General features: G+C 42.8%; 1 protein-coding gene across 3 annotated transcripts in view; it reads right to left on the bottom strand.

Moving 5' to 3' along the window:
- The window catches only part of LOC110508890 (SPRY domain-containing SOCS box protein 4), a 121,799-nt gene that overhangs the window by 70,436 nt on the left and 36,218 nt on the right, over positions 1 to 15,145 (bottom strand). Inside the window, exon 3 of one of the 3 annotated variants that reach the window (XM_021589783.3) lies at positions 10,237 to 10,588. The exons of 1 other annotated variant lie outside the window; for it this stretch is intronic. The gene's annotated coding sequence lies outside the window, so the exon portion shown is untranslated. Of the gene's footprint in view, positions 1 to 10,236; positions 10,746 to 15,145 lie in introns of those variants that run through there. One more of the 3 variants, XM_090225022.1, reaches the window with a different exon arrangement.

A 15,145-nucleotide genomic window follows, 5' to 3' on the forward strand; every position in this document is an offset into this window, starting at 1 on the left:
TAATACTGTAAAAAAATGTGGCAACGCAATTCACTTTTTTGTCCTGAATACAAAGTGATTTTTTATTTTATTTTAATTTGACCTTTATTTAACTAGGCAAGTCAGTTAAGAACAAATTCTTATTTTCAATGACGGCCTAGGAACAGTGGGTTGTTCAGGGGCAGAACGACCTTGTCAGCCCGGGGGTTTGAACTTGCAACCTTCCGGTTACTAGTCCAACGCTCTAACCACTAGGCTACCCTGCCGCCCCGGCATATATGTTTGGGGCAAATCCAATACAACACATTACCGAGTACCACTCTCTATATTTTCAAGCATAGTGGTGGCTGTATCATGTTATAGGTATGCTTGTAATCGTTAAGGAGTGGGGAGTTTTTCAGGATGAAAAAGCAACAGAATGGGGCTAAGCACAAAATCCTAGAGGAAAACCTGGTTGCCTGCTTTCCACCAGACACTGGGATATGAATTCACCTCTCAGTAAGACAATAACCTAAAACACAAGGCCAAATCTACACTGGAATTGGTTTCCAAGACAGTGAATGTTCCAGAGTGGCTGAGTTACAGTTTTGACTGAAATCTTCTTGAGAATCTATAGTAAGACCTGAAAATGGTTGTCTAGCAATGACCAACAACCAATTTGACAGAGCTTTTAACAAGAATAATGGGTAAATGTTGCACAATCCAGGTGTGGAAAGCTCTTAGAGATTTACCCCAAAAAGACTCACAGCTGTAATCACTGACAAAGTACTGATTCAGGGGTGTGAATACTTATGTAAATGAGATATATTTGAATTTCATTTTTAAAACATTAGCAAAAATGTCTGAAAACATGTTTTCACTTTGTCATCATAGGCATTGTAGTAGATGGATAAAAACAAAATAAACAAATCGCAAACATTTTGAATTCAGGCTGTAACACAACAAAATCTGAAATAAGTCAAAGTGTATGAAGGCACTGTACACACACACACACACACACACACACAGTTCATCAGGCTGACATTCTTCTCACAGTCATTACCTAGGAACAGCCACACACGCACAGTCCTAGGGAAAACTCCTCACTCCCCATAATAATGTCTGGAACATGAACAAATGATCAAACAAAGTCAGTCAGCTTTACAGGAGGAAGAACCTAGACCAGTCTGTTAATGGAAATCCAAAGCAATGCGTTTACACAGACAAACACAGGCTTGTAGCAACCCTGGTTCCAATTAGAGGTGTGTGTGTGTGTGTGTGTGTTGCTAGGGGTGAACTGCAGTGAAGACTGAAGACTATACAAACTATTCCAAACAACCTTTAGTGTCTACATAGTTGAGATTCATTCCACGTGAGGATATGCCAGGGGTAGGTAGATTGTATGCAGTATGTCATTATTTAGTGTTATGTCAAAATTCCACAGAATGATTGGTCTTTAAGAGAGAAGAAGTTATACTCCGTCTGAAAGCGGCCCGTTACTCCCATTGGACCATATAAAGAGAACAAGAAACGTGGGAAAACTCCCTCTTCCATTTATTTGAATCCATCATTCCCTCTCTCCTGTTAGGCTAAAGAAACTCTTCCTTACTCTGTCCCTCCTCCCACCCCTCAATCCCCCCTCTCTGTAGCAGCAGTAAACCATCAGCGAAAGGTAAAAACAGCACTAACACCCTGTAAATTGGTACAAATTACATCACACTGCCAACAAAATGGGCCAGTCGATTTGCAGTGCTGCAATCAATGAAAGCCTGACAGGCAGAGACGTCTGCTTTACACACACACACACACACAAACAACAAAAAAACAAAACAAAAAAAACTGATAGGCCTGCGTGTTTTTTTTTTAATCGCACCAATGTATCAGTTTGAACTCAGTTTTAAATGGCCTGATATATTGCAGCCACAAACACACAGCAGGCATTATTAAACATGGACATCAAAACCATAGGCACGTAGTCATTGACACACACAATAGATTTTTCTTGCAATTCTTACATATAAACTTCAATGGGAGAAAGGATGTTTGACAGTTCTATTGTTTTCTTTTTATGATGAATGTCGTTTTAGAAGCCAGCAGCACCAATGTGTTGGCGGAAGCACCACTTAACTGACGACCGAAGTCAGCCTGCACAAGGAGTCGCTATGAGCACAATGAGCCAAGTAAAGCCCACCCAGCCAAACCCTCCCCTAACCTGGACAACGCTGGGCCAATTGTGCACCACTCTATGGGACTCCCGGTCACGGCCGGTTGTGACACTGCCTGGGATCAAACCGGGTCTGTAGTGACACCTCAATGCGACGCAGTGCCTTAGAGCGCTGCTCCACTCGGGAGAGCATCTTATAATCTTAACTCATTTAAATATGTAACGCCTCAAAACCGTCATCACGTGCACATTATACGGCTTTGTTTACAAACTGTAAGATAGCTCAAGCAAACTAAACCCTTTTCATGTGTGTTGTGACTTTTAGCTAGCTAGCTACTGTACTTATCAGCATGGCAGAAAAAGCAGAATGTTTAAAGTTACACTATTTTCCGAAGAATTAACATTTGACAGCAGTGGCTGCTTTTCATTTCAGGCTCCACTGAAAATTACGATCATGTAAGTGCAGTGTACATTTAGATCGAAGTTGCTTTATCAACTGGTGAGGACATTCGATAGGTCTTGCCAGGAAGCTAAACCTGAAGACGGATGCTGTGCCATTATTGACAGTGGATCTTGCAAGGGCTGACCATAACGTAAGTATCAGAGTTTGAGGAGTCTGACTCGGTGGCTGTGGCTGGAACTGTGGCTGTTTTGACTTGTGAACGATATATTTTCTGTAACACACCTGATAAGTCACTACGACGCCAGCATTGGCAGTGCAGCATTTAGGGTGATACAGCCTCTGCAGAAGTAAGGGCATTCATACTTCTTGAGCTTCACAGAGCAGCACAGAGCTGTTGTGAGGAAAGTTGTCAAAGAAGTGAGTGTGTGCTTACACTGGACCTCCCACCCCCACCTACCATCAACCAATCACGTCAATGCGAAGTTATATGGAGACTCCACATGGTTACAACATTTGCGGTTCAGAGCTCAAGTTGGCGTCCGCGTGCCTCTGGAGGATCCGCGTGCCTCTGGAGGATCCGCGTGCCTCTGGAGGATCCGCGTGCCTCTGGAGGATCCGCGTGCCTCTGGAGGATCCGCGTGCCTCTGGAGGATCCGCAATTACATCAGACAATCCATATGGAGACGCCGACCACATTTTCTGATCAAACATAAGGTTTTCAGCCCCCTACGTTGCGTCTGAGTAGTGCCAGCACACAGCCGAAACGCAGGAATGTTGACCATAAAAGGAGTTTGTTGGGTATTATTATCACACTTTCCATCTCCTTTTGTCTTTCCCACTATCATCAAGCTATAATGATAGACATTTTAGAAAATTCAACATTGACTCTGTCTGAATAGCTTCCCAGACAAACACACCAGCAGGAATGCTGTGTTACAAAATCAGTTTTCCCAAGGCAAAGAAGACGGGATATGCTGTGAAGACAGACCCAGCATACTGTCATATTAGTGGACCTGTCAGCTTCCCAGACAAACACACCAGCAGGAATGCTGTGATACAAAATCAGTTTTCCCAAGGCAAAGAAGACGGGATATGCTGTGAAGACAGACCTAGCATACTGTCATATTAGTGGACCTGTCAGCTTCCCAGACAAACACACCAGCAGGAATGCTGTGATACAAAATCAGTTTTCCCAAGGCAAAGAAGACGGGATATGCTGAGAAGACAGACCCAGCATACTGTCATATTAGTGGACCTGTCAGCTTCCCAGACAAACACACCAGCAGGAATGCTGTGATACAAAATCAGTTTTCCCAAGGCAAAGAAGACGGGATATGCTGAGAAGACAGACCCAGCATACTGTCATATTAGTGGACCTGTCAGCTTCCCAGACAAACACACCAGCAGGAATGCTGTGATACAAAATCAGTTTTCCCAAGGCAAAGAAGACAGGATATGCTGTGAAGACAGACCCAGCATACTGTCATATTAGTGGACCTGTCAGCTTCCCAGACAAACACACCAGCAGGAATGCTGTGATACAAAATCAGTTTTCCCAAGGCAAAGAAGACGGGATATGCTGAGAAGACAGACCCAGCATACTGTCATATTAGTGGACCTGTCAGCTTCCCAGACAAACACACCAGCAGGAATGCTGTGATACAAAATCAGTTTTCCCAAGGCAAAGAAGACGGGATATGCTGAGAAGCCTGTGACAACAGACCCAACATACTGTAAGTCATATTGGTTGACCTGTCATATATTGCTGGTCTGTTTTTTGCTCTTGGAGCGCGTTGAGAATCTATGGAAGGCGCTATATAAATGTGATCAATTATTATTTTTAGTTATTCACTTCAAATCAATTGAGCATTTCAGGCACAACAAATTTCCAAATACAAACTTTGAAAAGTTTAACTAAAAAGTGCACAACCAAATATTGCATATTTGAAATTGAGTACTTCAAAAATACCAGAAAACACATTGTAGAATGAGTAGATCACTACATCAATAAATTGATAGCATCAGTAAATAAAAGGAAATGAAATTCACTCCCCATTTAACAAACATTTCACTTTTCAAAAACACAGGCTACGTAGAAAGGCTCCTGGATCTCCTCCCCAGCGAGGTCACTGATCAGCACCGTATGTGGGGAAGCTGTGCGAGCTGCCCATCACAGGACCCGTCTGCCCAGTGTGAGAGGCCTGACAAGGAGGAGGCCACAGCTGGATTTGTCTTCTGCTTTCATCTTGGGGAAGAATGAAGCCAAGTGGGTGACTGAAGTCAAGTAAGTGACTGAAGGCAAGTGGGTGACTGAAGTCTGCTTGATTGAGGCGGGGTACCTGGGTCTCCCTCCTCTGCAGCTCCCCTCACCATCAATCTCTGTAGTTGGCTGCAATACCTAAAGTCTGAGTAATTCACTTTTACGTGATATCAAATTTTGTTACTGTGTATTGTTATTTTCAAGCATTCTGATGGGAGATGAGTGGCTCAAAATAGCTTTTTTTTTTGTCATATGATGTCTCACCATTATTTCTCATGAGTGTTCATGTTGATAAATATTTTGTCTATGCTGACCTAATGTAAATGATCAAATAAATGTCCCATAAATACATCATTCTGAACAGATTGTCATTGATGATGCTAATGCAGAGGCACCAACACATTTTCTAGTACACTTATGTTATGCTGTTTTCATGTATATTCCCTCATGTCTAAGCAGACTCAGAGTTTATTTATTATGGTGAAGTGTATCAGTGAACTGTATTCTGTAATTAGTTACAACACAATAGAAATGTAATTGTGTATTGCTGCGGTTTGTCTCATATCCAACAGTCTTTGATCAGCTCTGTTGACCATGAGAGCATTTTGCAGAGAAAAAGGGTTGAGGTATACTAATTTAGGCTCGGAATGACATGTAGCCCATTGTTTACCTGGTTATCAATGATGTAGCTCATTGTTTACCTTGTTACCTGGCAACGACCACAAGGGTGTTTCAAAGAGCAGTCAGTCAAGGTGAGCTCATGAATATAAGCTCCCTGCCCACTCAGCCTGTTTTGTCAGGTTTCCTGATAGAGATGATAGAAAATGTACAAGTTATTCAATTCTGAGAATTTTGATAGCGTAAAGATATGATGGGTGATTTCTTTAGTCATTCAAAGGCTATTTTTACTTGGGCAATGACTGATGCAAAACCTCTAATACTTAATACATTAATGTGAAAACCTTCACAATATTGAGTTGCACCACCTTTTTCCCTCAGAACAGACTATATTCGTTGGGGCATGGACTCTACAAGGTGTCAAAAGCCTTCCACAGGGATGCTGGTGGCCCATGTTGACTCCAATGCTTCCCAGAACTGTGTCAAGTTGGCTGGATGTCCTTTGGGCGTTGGACCATTCTTGATACACATGGAAAACTGTAGAAAAGCCAGCAGGGTTGCAGTTCTTGACACAAACCGGTGCGCTTGGCATCCTTCAAAGGGCACTTAAGTTTTTTGTCTTGCCCATTCACACTCTGAATGGCACACATACACAATCCATGTCTCAATTGTCTCAAGGGAAAACAATAATTCTTTAACCAGTCTTCTCCCCTTCATATTTGTTTTTACTTAAGACGTAATTTTCTTAAAACTGCATCGTTGGTTAAGGAATACCTGCTGTATTCGGCGGATGTGCCAAATAACATTTGATTTGATCTACACTGATTGAAGTGGATTTAACAAGTGACATCAATAAAAGATCATCGCATTCACTATGTCAATGTTTTGTACACTGTGTATATTTCAGAATTGAGACGTACTCCATGTGTTAGAGGATTCTATAAAGGAGGCCGCATGCTTTCCAGACTAAACCGTTTGCGCATACAGAACATTCAGAAAGTATACAGAGCCCATCACTTATTCTAAAATTGATTCAATTGTCCCCCCCCCCATCAATCTACACACAATACCCCATAACGACATAGCAACAACAGGTTTTTAGACATTTCTGTAAATGTATTTACATAAGGATTCAGAGCCTTTACTCAGTACTTTGTTGAAGCGCCTTTGCAGCGATTACCGCCTCCAGTCTTCTTGGGTATGACGCTACAAGCTTGGCACACCTGTATTTGGGGAGTTTCTTCCATTCTTCTCTGCAGATCCTCTCAAGCTCGGTCAGGTTGGATGGGGAGTGTCGCTGCACAGCTTTTTTCAGGTCTCTCCAGAGATGTTTGACGGGGTTTGGCTGGGCCACTAAAGGACATTCAGAGACTTGTCCCGAAGCATAGGGTCGTTGTCCTGTTGGAACCTTCGTCCCCAGTCTGAGGTCCTGAGCGCTCCGTTTATATCAAGGCTCTCTCAGCATCCTAAATGAGATGCTCAAACTCACTAGTGCAAAATGTCAATTGGCTATATTAAAACTGTTTAATTTGATCCTGAGTGTAGGTTATTTCCCTGACATCTGGAATCAAGGACTCATAACCCCAATATTTAAGAACGGAGACAAATTTGACCCCAAACAATTACAGAGGCATATGTGTGAACAGTAACCTGGGGAAGGTTTTCTGTAGTATTATCAATGTAAGAGTTCTAAACTTCCTTAATAAGCACGTCTTGAGTAAAAGCCAAATTAGATTTATACCAAAACATCGCACAACTGATCATATTTACACCCTGATAGATAAACATGTTCACCAAAATAATACCAAAATATACGCTTGCTTTATCGACATCCAAAAAGCATTTGATTCTATTTGGCATACAGGACTGTTCTACAAAGTCATTGAAAGTGTTGTAGGGGGTAAAACATATGACATAATTAAATCAAACGGCAATATGTGCATCATTAAAATTGTCAAAAAAAAATAACAGAATTCTTCAAGCAGGGATGGGGCCTTCGCCAGGGTTGCAATCTGAGCCAACCTGATGCTCTGTATTTTTGCTCCGTTCGTCTTTCCCTCCGGACTAGTCTCCCAGTCCCTGCAGCTAAAAAACATTCCCACAGCATGATGCTGCCACCACTGGTTCACCGTAGGGATGGTATTCACCAGGTGTGGAGCGGTGCCTGGATTCCTCCACACATGACGCTTGGCATTCAGGCCAAAGAGTTCAATCTTGGTTTCATCAGACCAGAGAATTTTATTTATCACGGTCAGAGTCCTTTAGATGCCTTTTGGCAAACTCCAAGCGGCCATCATGTGCCTTTTACTGAGGAGTGGCTTCCGTCTAGCCACTCTACCATAAAGGCCTGATTGGTGGAGTGCTGCAGAGATGGTTGTCCTTCTGGAAGGTTCTACCATCTCCACAGAGGAATTCTGGAGCTCTGTCAGAGTCACCTCCCTGACCAAGGCCCTTCTCCCCTAGTTTGGCCGGGATTGTTGGTGGTTGCAAACTTCTTCCATTTAAGAATGATGGAGGCCACTGTGTTCTTGGGGACCTTCAATGCTGCAGAAATGTTTTGGTATGCTTCCCCAGATCTGTGCCGTGACACAATCCTGTCTCAGAGCTCTACGGACAATTCCTTCGACCGCATGGCTTGGTTTTTGCTCTGACATGCACTGTCAACTGTAGGACCTTATATAGACAGGTGTGTGCCTTTCCAAATCATGTCCAATAAATTGAATTTACCACAGGTGAACTCCAATCAAGTTGTAGAAACATCAAGGATGATCAATGGAAACAGGATGCACCTGAGCTCAATTGAGTCTCATAGCAAAGGGTCTGAATACTTATGTAAGTAAGGTACATATTTTTTGGGGGGGGGGCAAAAATGTATAAAAACCTGTTTTCGCTTTGGGATATTGGGTGTAGATTGATGAGGATATTATTATTACAATTTTAGAATAACGCTGTAAAGCAACAAATTGTGGAAAAGGTGAAGGGGTCTGAATACTTTCCCAATGCAATGTACAGGTCTAAAAAGGGCATGAAATGGCCATTTCATCATGATTTCCTCAACAATTGTTTGTGATACAAATGAAAAGCATGTCAAACATCCTTCCTCCCAACAAAGTTAGTATGTGAGAATTGCCAGAACAATCAGAGATATCCTGAATATTTATGGCATGGAATCGCCAATTTCTGATACTCACTATAATGCTTTAAAAGTCTATCGCACTAAGGGGAATGTTATTAACGTTAGTGATGAAATATCTCCTCGCCGACACAAAGTACATTCATTTATTTTTCACAAACATACCCCTGTGGCCACATCCATAAACCTCTCAAGGAGCACAAAAGATTTAGATGGCAGATTCACAGCTCAGGCTGCAGCCAGTAGTGACATTTAATATATGGTAGCTTAACATGGCACGCCACTGCACACCTTACATGCTCCTGTTCCAGTTCAAGCACAGACTGAATGTCTTCTGTGTTCTGAAAGGAGGATGAAATTGTTTGAATGCTAAAAAATACATTTAAAAAAATACAAAATGTAAATCACAGACACACATTCATACATGAATAAACTCACACACGTCTGCATGCTAGGGTTGAACACTCACACATGCCTATGTTAGGGACGTCACATTGCTTGCTTTGCCCAAACCACTTCCCACCAATTCGGCCAATACCTGGCTGGAACTGGGGACCTCTGATTTGCTAACACATGTGACCGCCCTGCTTGACAACGTTCCAACCATTTGAGCCACCTGAAAAGGTACCAGTTGGATGGCTCTCCATCTGCGACATTTCAAGCTAGCTGTGGAGTGAGCTTACAGTACGTTCTTAACTCTGTTACACACATACACAGGCCTACCAAACCAAAACACAGATGGGACACTTGACTCCATAAAAAGCTCTCTTCTCCCAAGCATAATGTTAGCCAGCGGTCAGGGACTTCTCAGATAAACAATAGAGTAACAATGCATGTGCCAGAGAATCCCCCCACAACCTCTCTACTGCTCTCTGAAAGAGAAGGGGAGAGAGTGAGACACAGAGGAGGAGGAGAGAGGGAGGGATAACAAGCCAAGCGAGAGGTCAGCAGCTGACAAAATAAAAGGGATGAAGTCAGAATGAAGCCCTGCTGTCTAACCCACATGGGAGAACGACTGCACATGTCTCCATGAGACGCCATCATAACGGACTTAATTTGGCTTCAATGCGCTATTAGGTTGTCATATAGGAATTAATGGGGTCACGTGATTGATGGCTTTGTCCATTCATATATACAGTCATTGGTCTAACCATCCCAGCAGCACAGCTCAGAGTTCACCCCCTGCCCCTCCAATCTAAACATGGTAGGACAACAGCAAAAATGGGGGGGCGGATAAATTAGTCCCAAGAAAATCTGGTTTAAAAATAGATATCAGGATTAGCTATACTTTTAATGTAAGTAATGGGGGGAAATCCCAGGATGGCTAATGGGAGAATTCCCGACACACATTGAGCGGAAGAGAGTCATATCCTGTCCAGCTGGGGCCTCTGGGCCATTAAAGACGACAGGAAAAGACAGGAGAGAGATGAGAGGAAACACAGTGTCTGGGAGAAAGCTGGCCAGCCGTGAGAGATCTGCATGGAGGATGCCAAAACACACACCCGGTCACACACACACACACACACACAACACAGAGGTTTTAATTATAGAGTAAATAGAGTGTAACAAACAGTAAACCGTGTCACGCGGTATCATCCTCTATCAGGGATACATACATAAAGTCACTTTCACACAACCCAGCAACTTCCTTTACCGTGCTCTCCCTCGTACACACACGCACTCTTAAACAAGCCACTTACAGAGGTAACAGTAGCGTAGCTCCCCTCTGTGCAACTCCACTGCGTCTCTTGTTCCTGTTCCTCCTCAAAGCCGATATAAAACAAACCAAAAGAGAAGAGCGGTGACAAAAGCTCTTCCTCTCTCCTTTGTGGAAATAACTGAAGGAGAAAAAGAAGAGAGGAGAACAGAAGCAGGTCGAGTCCTGCTGAGAGAAAGCCTCTCCCCAGAGAGGTAAACCCCCTCTCTTCCCTCCCTGGCAGAAGCTAAGCCATTCGATATCGCTACTGCTCCTGCCCTCGGCGACTCTTCCTCGCTGCTGTGACGTCCTTCGCTACGGTGTCCGTCACTATCGAGCACTCCTCTTCTTCGAGACTGAGTAAGTTTCAGTTCAGCACACACACACACAGAGAGAGAGAGAGACAGAGAGAAAAGAGGATAAGAGGGAGGGCTGGCTGCCTCATGCTGAAAGCAGATCCCCTCTGATCTCATCAAGCAGGGTTACCGACGGCAACCAGACAGACGGGCAGCTGAGGGGACACGCCCATTTAATTTCCCCCACCCCCATCTGAGCCCAACCAACCCCCTCTGCCAAACAGATAGACACATGACACACACATACAAAATATAAGTACAAACTGATAGGATACCACACATCTACAGGCATATAGCCTAAACTATACTAATACATAGTGCACAATATAATTTTTTTAACATACTAATATGGCAAAAACAATCAATACAAACACACATTTGACGCACATAGAACTTAAACAGACATTTGCACATACAATGTAACACCAACATACATTGCATACACACACACACAGCGGTCTACAGTATAAAAGGCACTCATTATTTTATTTTTACAATTTTTTCCTGTCATATCAGACATATCCAATGAGAAGGAGGTGATAGTACACAATTGCCCCCTTTCATTCTAACCGTCCCACCTCGGCCTACTACCATGTACCGAGGTAAATGGGAAATGCATAGCACTGTAGAAACACACCCTCACCACAATCAACTGAGCCAGACTTACTTCTAACCCAGGGCGGCATCCTGCCGGGGGCGGTATATATATATATTCCGAATGGTGACATTTGCGCAATTGGTTTTCTATCGCTCATTTGCACATCACTTCAATGGTATCATGTCACCTGGTGGGACTGTGGGTCAATTAACCTTGTCAGAGTGGGCGCCCTGATTCTAGTTTGTGAGCTAGGCAGGCTACTGCCTGGGAAGGTCTCCCACTCAGAAGTACGAGATGGGGAGGTGGGCGGGTGTAGGTTGACCTCAGGTCTCCCCACTGGAAGCCTGAGGTCAGGGGAGAGGGGGAATCAAATAGCACACCTCTAACTTTGTACAGTACTGATGCAATTAGTTGTGCAATTTAGTTTGTGTGTTTCTTGTTTGAAGTGCAATAGTGTAATTATCAGGTTCTCGTCTTTATAAGTGTGTTATTCTATTTGTGTATTTGTGTGATTATAGGATTTGTGCAATTTAGTTTTATTTGTGTGTTTTTTGTTAGCAATAGTGTAATAGGGTAATAATTCCATTCTCTTTTTTATTTGTATTTATATACTTCTATTTGTCTTTGTTACTTCTTTTTGATATTTATGAGTGGGGGGTGGGCTGAAGAGGGGTTCTCCCAGGGAGCCATACAAGCTAGAACCGCCCCTGGATACGATATGTACTACGATTCTCATGATTCTATATGAATGGTGATTCGATTGCTATTTTACTGCGATTTGATGTTCCAAACATGTCGCTCACTTTATGTCTGCTGCAGAGACAAGAGAGGGGATAAGAAAATTAGTTGTGATCATTCACGGAAATAAAAAGTTCTGAAAACATGTTGGCTCATTATTAAAAAAAAGAAGAACAAGCTATAGGATGAAAAATACCACCTTAGCATAATATACATAACCAATGATTATGAGTGTTTCAGGTTTCTGTTTTCCTCTCCTCCCTCCTGAGCCCTGGCATAAATTGCCTCCTCGTTTTCCGCTCCAGAGCTTTTTAACACTTGGGAAGCCACATGAGGTCCAGGGACTTGGTGTGTGTGTGTGTGTGTGTGGTTATCTGCAGGACAAAGGGCCCCTCCCTCTCTCCCCATAGAGAGAATAGGGGCCAAGGGCCCCCCATCTGAGCAGCTTCTGACAATAGAGGGGCCAGAGGGCAAAAGTGTGTGTGTTTGTATGTGTGTGAACCACCTCCTGCCAACAAATGAGTCGTAGACAAAGCCTCCCAACTGTCCACACAAGGCCCAAGGGAGTGAGAAAGTGAGGAGGGGAAGGGGGATGGACGACTGAGACAAAGAACTAAAATCTTGGTACTTGAGCCCTACGGGTTAGGCTAGAGGAAGATGGAGAGAAAGAACTAAACCTTGGTACTTGAGCCCTATGGGTTAGGCTAGAGGAAGATGGAGAGAAAGAACTAAACCTTGGTACTTGAGCCCTACGGGTTAGGCTAGAGGAAGATGGAGAGAAAGAACTAAACCTTGGTACTTGAGCCCTATGGGTTAGGATAGAGGAAGATGGAGAGAAAGAACTAAACCTTGGTACTTGAGCCCTACGGGTTAGGCTAGAGGAAGATGGAGAGAAAGCGGGGGAAGAGGGGGCAGTGGAGAAAAGAGCTATGCTCATTTGGCAGTCGTCAAAGTGACCGTGGACGGATGGCAAACAAACAAAAAAAGGAAAGGATCAGTTTGCAGAAGGGGATGGTGAAAGGGATGGGGAGGAGAGGGGGAGGAGTAGCAGATATCCACTGCTTTTCTGCTGAACAGTCAGACCTCATTCCACACGTGTGGACATAAATAATAGCCAGAATTGACATGGGGGGTGGGGGGGCGGGTGGGACAACTTTGGACATGAAACAGTACAACTCCACCTCTTTCTCAATTTTCAAACAGAAATAGGGTGCGTCTTTGGTGGTTCATCGATGTGTTCTTCGAATTAGCTAGTTTGTTAGGTAAGCGAGCCAGCCACTTGCTAAGCGAGCCACTTGCTAACTCCTCCAGTAAGTGTTCATGCCATTTCACCAGATTTGTTTTTGGATGGAAGATGTAGAAATTGTTAAGAAATGACACATCTGTAGCCAAATATCTTATTCATCCATTTGTTTTTAAGAATTAAATGATGATGTATTGATAAGTTACAGTGTTTAAAAAGGTGGATTTCTGGTAAGGATAAAATATTTATGCTCATTCTCACATTTGTGACACATGGGTGTTGTAAAGTTTTCCACTACACATACAATTGAAAAACTGATTATAAGTTATCAAATTAGAGTGCTTGAACCTCAATCTCCATGGCACCCACACGGACCTGCAACCTTCATTCTGGCTTAGAAGTTACAACCTCCTACACACACTACCTGGGGGTGGGGGTGTCTTTATTTCCTAACTCTATTCTCTCAGCAAACTTTTCTTTTCACATTTAGCAGCTGACATTCTCTCGTGAGTGAGTCAATTATTTTTCACTGAGATTGAATCCTTTTAAACATTGCTGGGCAAAGAGGACAGCAGGTGACTTTTTCTCTGACTATCTTAAACTGACAGATTTATATTGGGATATTTGTATTATGCTAATTAAATTTCCGCGGGTGTGTGGACATTGACTCTCGGGGGTTAAAGTCGTTACTTTTGCATACGGTTTAACCGGAAGTTAAAGACGACACAAGACGCTATTTACCTCAATTTCTTTTAATTAATATTCTTATTTTACTTACACAAAAAACAAATGTGGTATATTGGTTAATAAAACAATGTGTGATCGGAGTCTTATAACCACAATATTACTGATGAGATGATTTCCACCTTCCCCTTTAAGGGTGGTAGATTACCGTAGTAGCGCGACTAGTCATTTGTGTGCCTGTGAGATTGAGTCTGACTAGACGTCTTCTCTTCCCTAGCATTAGAAACTCCCTAGCATTAGAAACTCCCTAGCAGTAGAAACTCAAAACATAGAAAAACAACCTAGCTTGTGAACAAAACAATGTAAATAGCCAAGAAACACAAAGGACAAAGTCTCACTTCAGTAGACCTTCGTTTCAAGTACACTACCAGTCAAAACTTGACACCTATTCATTCAAGGGTTTTACATTTATTTTACCATTGTCTACATTGTAGAGTAATAGTGAAGACATCAAAACTATGAACCTACATATTTGTCCATTTCTCTTGACAGTTTTGCACACTTTTGGCATTCTCTCAGCCAGCTTCATGAGACAGTCACCAGGAAGGCTTAATTTGTGGAATTTCTTTCCTTAATGCGTTTGAGCCAATCAGTTGTGTTGTAACAAGGTAGGGTTGGTATACAGAAGGTAGCCCTATTTGGTAAAAAAAAACAAGTCCATTCAAAGGCAAGAACAGCTCAAATAATCAAACAGAAACGACAGTCCATCATTACTTTAAGACATGAAGGTCAGTCAATGCCGAAAATGTCAAGAAGTTTCTTCAAGTGCAGTCGCAAAAACCATCAAGAGCTATGATGAAACTGGGTCTCATGAGGAACGCCACAGGAAAGGAAGACCCAGAGTAACCTCTGCTGCAGAGGACAATTTCATTAGAGTTAACTGCACCTCAGATTGCAGCCCAAATAAATGCTTCACAGAGTTCAAGTAACAGATACAGCTCACCATCAACTGTTCAGAGGAGACTGTAAATCAGGCCTTCATGGTCGAATTACTGCAAAGAAACCACTACTAATAGGACACCAATAAAGAGAGACTTGCCTGGGCCAAGAAACACGAGCAATGGACATTAGACTGGTGGAAAAAATAGGGAAAAGGAAATATCCCATTTATATAAGTATTCAGACCGTTTACTCAGTACTTTCTTGAAGCACCTTTGGCACAGACTACAGCCTTGAGTCTTCTTGTGTGTGACGCTACAAGCTTGGCGCACCTGTATTTGGGGAGTTTCTCCCA

This window comes from Oncorhynchus mykiss, chromosome 28 (assembly GCF_057628025.1).
Source record: "Oncorhynchus mykiss isolate SJ-2025 chromosome 28, ASM5762802v1, whole genome shotgun sequence".
Classification (NCBI taxonomy): domain Eukaryota; kingdom Metazoa; phylum Chordata; class Actinopteri; order Salmoniformes; family Salmonidae; genus Oncorhynchus; species Oncorhynchus mykiss.